This window comes from Zingiber officinale, chromosome 11A (genome assembly GCF_018446385.1).
Source record: "Zingiber officinale cultivar Zhangliang chromosome 11A, Zo_v1.1, whole genome shotgun sequence".
Classification (NCBI taxonomy): domain Eukaryota; kingdom Viridiplantae; phylum Streptophyta; class Magnoliopsida; order Zingiberales; family Zingiberaceae; genus Zingiber; species Zingiber officinale.
In genome coordinates, this window is record NC_056006.1 from 85515725 (window position 1) to 85521729 (window position 6005).

General features: G+C 39.2%; 1 non-coding gene across 1 annotated transcript; it reads right to left on the reverse strand.

The window, feature by feature from the left end:
- Positions 1–4877: 4877 nt before the first annotated feature.
- Positions 4878–4949, reverse strand: TRNAD-GUC. Its single transcript has one exon. It is a non-coding gene; the product is annotated as a tRNA-Asp (tRNA).
- Between the last annotated feature and the right edge of the window lie 1056 nt (positions 4950–6005).

Genomic DNA, 6005 nt, shown 5'->3' on the forward strand with positions numbered 1-6005 from the left:
AGCGGGTGTAAGACGTAGTCAGAAATACTCGATCATAGGTCTAGTGAAAGACCAAAGACGATCATTGCTACCTTTGCTGAGGGCACTGTGACCATCCAAGCACAGAAGGGTGAAAGAGATCGAACGATCAGCGTGATCGGCTATCACATTAACGGCGCGTGTCGTCCAACAGCGTCAAAAGGTCCAACGAATCCGATCGGAAAGGCCTTCTCGACTTGTGACAATATCAAATCCGAGCTGACGGAATCTCCAGACCTCTCCCGAGCAGCTACGTGAGGTCAAACGGCGCGGGGAGACTCGGAACACAAAAAGGCAAACTGTAGCGATGGTAGCGATGAGTCCGTAATAGATTGCGAATCTGCTAACAATTATAAAAAAGAAAATAAAAACTTAAAAGTAATTTTAGCTAAATCTTGCCCATTAGAAGAATTAGATAAAGTAAAATTAGAAAATGAAAATTTGAAAATACAAGTAAATAATCTGAAAAATCATACTTGTTCATCGAATACAAATTTTAGAAAATACAATAATTTGAATTGGTATTTTAGATATCACCAGGGACAAATTAGAAAATTTTTAAAAAGGTATGTCCCTAAGAAATTTTTAGTTAATCCAGTAGGATGGAATCTATATTGGGTTCCAAAGTCTTGCTTAACTTGAACTATTAATTAGATTTAGCGCTTTCAGCGAGAAAATTAAACAGTTAATTTCTTTATGAGACTTTGTCTAAGAAAGTGGTTGTTGCTCCAATAACCAAGAAGGTCTAGCACCTCGTCACTGCCTAGAAGCTAAAATATTGAGATAAAATGTTTAATTAACTTTCTGATAAAACATTAAAGTTAAAATTAAATAATGCTTTAGAAAGTCTTTCAAATATTTTTTGAAATTTAAAAAAAATTCTGGATTAAGTTTTTTTTGCTTAAAAATAATCTCAAAAAAATAATTTTTGCTTGTAAAAACTTAGAAATTTTTCATTTTTTTTTTTTTTGCTTAGAAAATTTTTCTTGCTTAAGTTTTTTGCTTAGAAAATTCTCAAAATAATTTTGATTGTAAAAACTTAGAATTTTTTTTTCTCAAAATAAGTTTCTATGCAAAATTGTCTAACTTAGATTTTTTTCTAACTTAGAAATTTTCTTTGAGATTTTCTTTCACTTAGAAATGTTTTCTAAAAATCATTAAAATTATTTTCAAAATTTTCAAAGTTTTAACCCTTAGATTTTTTCTTGAAACTCCATTTTTTATGTGATCAAATGGGGAGAAGGAAAAGTATAAGTCTAGGGCGAGGTAGACCAATTTTTTCTACAATTTTTTTATCTTCTTGCACTTTATTACAATATTAGCTATTTCATTTTTATGTCTATTTACCCTAGCGTAACTTGGGCTGCTCACATCAAAAAGGGAGAGATTGTTAGAACCCCAAGGTTGTTTTAATGTGATCAACAAGTTAAGTTAGGTCCTATCATGTTTTAACCTTGTGTCTAAGTGTGCAGGAGCTCTCGAGAAGGTCGAAATTGGGTTCGGGTGAGCCTTATTTCGGTTGGCTGAAATCACCCAAGCGAGCGGAGCCGGAGCGGAAGACCCGGACTGAGGTGACCAGCACCGGAGCAGAGGGCCCGGATCAAAAGTCAACAAAATTGACTTTACTGGTCCGGGCGCCCGGGATTGACTTTTGACCAGGATCGCGTCAAACGCGATATGTTGCGAAGGGGATAAAAGTTTATCCCCTCCCAGGCGCCTGAAACCCTTCCAGGTGCCCCGACCAAGGCTATAAATACAACCTTAGTCCAGAAACTTCAAATGAACTCAAGAATTCTGTATTCCAACACTTGTGCGCTTCCGTGTTAGTTTAGCTTCTATTTTTTTTGCGTTTTCACTGCTGTAAGAGGCTTCTCCGCCTGAAAGAGATACTAGTGCGACACTTTTCTTGGATTAACAACCTCTCTGGTTGTAACCAAGTAAAAACTCTTTGCCTCTTATTTTACTTTCTGTTTAGTTAATTTATTTACGCAAGTGTTCTGTTGAAAGTTCGAGAAAGGTTATTTTTATTTTCGCAAGGCTATTCAACCCCCCCCCCCCCCTCTAGCTGCCCGCCGTGATCCAATACATTGGACCTATTTTAACTTGGTTGATCAACATCAAAATTACTTGCGATATTTACAATCTCCCCTTTTGATGTGAATCAACCTAAGTTAAAGTAGGATAAAGAGACACAAAATTGTAAATAAACAATTATATAATCATAAATATTTATGATCATAACATTAATATTTTATAATTAAGTCGTCCCCTTGGCATTACTTTCTCTTTGATTATATCAAAAAAAATATGAAGAAAATAAAAAATAGCAGACCAAAATTTGAAAAAAAAAATTCTAGAGGTTGTACACAGATAATCCAAGATTTTGTATTTTACCATAATTATTTTGTATATAATACTCCTAACCTCTCCAATAATTCTCACTTTGACAATAATATAAGTTTGACTAAGCAGCAAGAGCGAGAAAGAATACAAGAAAAAATGTTAAAAAACTGAGCTAATCAGTTATCAATCGATTAATGTCATCTATCAATTGATTGACACACTACTTAATTTATTACCTAACAGGTAGCAATCAATTGATACTCTTTATGTGCCAATTCTTGGAAACAACAATCGATTGTCCACCAATGGCAATGGACAATCGATTGGTACACAGTAGTCGAGTTCCTTGATTGACTCGAAGGGCTTCTGTTCATGAGTTCATTCACCCAAATTAATTGGTTACCACGAATCGTCCACCGATCTATTTGGAAACCCTCAATGGACAACCCATCTAACAACAATCGATTGGTACTTATGGCAATTGAGTGGTATTAACCAATCGATCAACCCAATCGATTCTGTGACCTTCTGAACCTGACTCAAGGTTCTTCATTCGATTGGCTCCTCATGGAAATCGATTGGTATTAACCTCAGCCCAATCGATCTCAGGCCCTTTTATTCGCAACCCAGGTTTAACAATTGATTGATCCTTATGACACCAATTGATTTTAGTCGTTTCTATGGGTGATTCTAGGCATCCCAATCGATTGGTCTTTATGACAATCAATTAGTAAACACCATTTGATCAACCCGATCGACTTGGGAGCATTCTGTGTCCAAATTCACACTTACCAATCAATTGATATAAGAAAATCTAATTTTCTAAACATGATTTTTAACTCAAAAAATCTTAAACATCCATAGTTATTCACATTCTTCGTGGATAATGTGAAAAACTCGAAATCTAGGTTATATCATAGAGTTTCCAATGATCTATTCGACAAATATATATCGATTTACTCATCCATAAGGAGTCAAATACAAAATCAATGTATATTTCTAAATCGTCGAAAAACCGACGATACACTAATCCTAAGCTCTGCTACCAATTTAAAGCATTGTTATATATCAATAATAAACTAAATGATGCATATACAACATGATCTAGCTATCATAATAAGGCAAAAGTGAAATCCGAATACAACGACAAGCAAAGGCTAACCTGAATTCATCGCAAGGGACATTGTTTCTTATTGTCGGAGTTCCTGCAAAAATGAAATGATCTTCTACAAAATTGGACGACGACCGAAGCTGGGTCTCAATGGGGAAGAGTCTAAGGAAAAGAAGTTCAAAACCCTCTTGATTCAAGATGCCCAAATCAAAGGAAACTTCCCCTTATATACCAAACCTGTCGTATAAGATCATCCATGTTAAAGGTTATTAATCATTAACAACTCATTCATGTTAATGAACCGGATTAACGGATCTATATATTGAATCCATATCTAATAATCTAAACTTCATGTATAAAGTGTTAGATCACTTAATTGGAGTTTAATTTCTTTAATAACTACTAATTGCGTAAGGAAGATTTAAGCCCACCAACTTGGACTTAATCCTTGAATTCAAACTAGCATTATTCGGTTAATTTAACAACTTGAAACAGCCGCTAAAGAACGAGCATAAACTAATAGAAATTGCTATTCAGTTGATTTCATTGACAGTAAGCACATTGATATAATGAGACATGAATATCACCAATCAAGCAAGGTGGAAGAAAAAGGAAAATGCAGTTATGATACAGATTGCAAAAGTGAATACGTCCAAAGAGCATTTCAGCCTTTCTCGATCACAATATTGAAGGATAGGACTCACTGCCAAAAGGTAGGTCTTGCATGTCGGCCTGAACCACCGTGATGCCTGGCGGTGCAAGGAAAACAAAAAGAAACCTTCATGTCAGACCGTCGATGTTGACATTTCCACAAACAACGCAAGAGCAGCGGAAATCCTACTTAAGACTCATCGCTTTCATGTCCCTTGTCTCGAAAGCGGATCCGCATCCTTTCAACCGCGACAGGAGAGATGTCGACGCAGGTCATGTCGGCGATGCCATCCTTGTGAAGCTCCTCGCAGAGCAGCGAGTTGCCACAACTGATCTCCAATACCTAGCAATATACCAAAGAATCCAAATTGAATGCTATAACTATGCACGCATGCCGGACGAGTCAGTGAGAAAGCGAACACGGTGAAGTTACCGAGTGGGGTGGATTGAGGAAGGGGCGGAGGAGGTGTCGGAAGTGGGAGTCGTCTTTGAACCATTCATAGTGCTCCTCGGCGGCGCGAACCTCTCGTCCCTATGAAGTCAGAACAGAGATTGAGGCAGGAAGCGAAGCGAAGCGAAGGAAAAGAGAGGGAGAAGAGTAGCGAGCTGCCATACCAATAGTGGGGATCGAGATAGGAGGCAGCGTTGAGCTGGGCGACGTCCACGGGGCTACTGCGTCGACCATGATCGCCGGAATCGCCCATCGGTTTAGAAAATAAGCAAAAGGCAAAAAAAATGAGAAAACGTGATAAAGCGCCGTTGCCGGGGATCGAACCCGGGTCACCCGCGTGACAGGCGGGAATACTCACCACTATACTACAACGACTTTGGTAGTATTGTTTTCACGTGCGATTATTATTACTTATTACTTTACGATGCAAAGCCAACACACACTGTACCTCCGCCGCCAGCAACGCTCGACAGGATTCCGATGCATGGTTCCTGTGATTCTTGCTGAATAACTTAGACGAGAAGTATAAAAACAGCCTTTTCTTCATATCTAGATGCAACCATTTTACGCAAAATAAATTCGTCAGCTCTTGCTCGTATCTTACTTACTGAATTTCTTTGCAGAGAGTTTTCCTGAACATGATCGTTGATACGGTGTATGATCGTGGGGTCAAGAAGATGATGTGGTGGGAAGTCAAGCTCGAGGTGACGATCAGAAGTCAAGCTCACGTGTTGATCAGAAGTCAAGCCTATGTGGTGGTCAAGAGTCTGACATACATGAAGGTCAAGACTCCAGCCTACGTGGAATTCAAAGGGCAGAGCAGACACGGGCATTGAGTATTCGGTGACTACGGCCAGTAGGAACTGAGCCAAGGATATAGGTCATGACTTATATGCCTTGCCAATTCAGGCACCAAAGCAAGCGTGCGAGATGGATGTGCCAGCAAGGATGCGGTGACTTATAGCATTGCGTCGTACGAAACCACCCACAAGCGTGTGTGTGTGTGCCAACCAAGGATACAGGGCGGGACTTATAGTCTTGCGGCATAGGAACAAGGACAATGGTCAGATGTGCACGTGAGAACTTTAGCCTTGATACCACAGGCGTATGGATGGGATGTGCTGCAGGGGATGGATCATAACTTATAGCCTTGCGATGAGACCAAAAGCGTATAGGTGATGTGTCAACCAAGGATACAGTCAGACTTATAGACTTTGTATACGTCCAGGCAGTCGGGATCAGTCAGGATGCAAGTGGGGACTTATAAGCTCGGACATAGGACACAAGAATCAGCGTGCGACGAGATGTGCAAGTAAGGATATAGGTGGCAGACCGATATGGGCTAAGGCATACATGTCGGGATGGGCGGAATTGGATCAAGAGACGGATCTGGGACATACGGAATCGAGACTAAGTCCTTAATCAAATCGG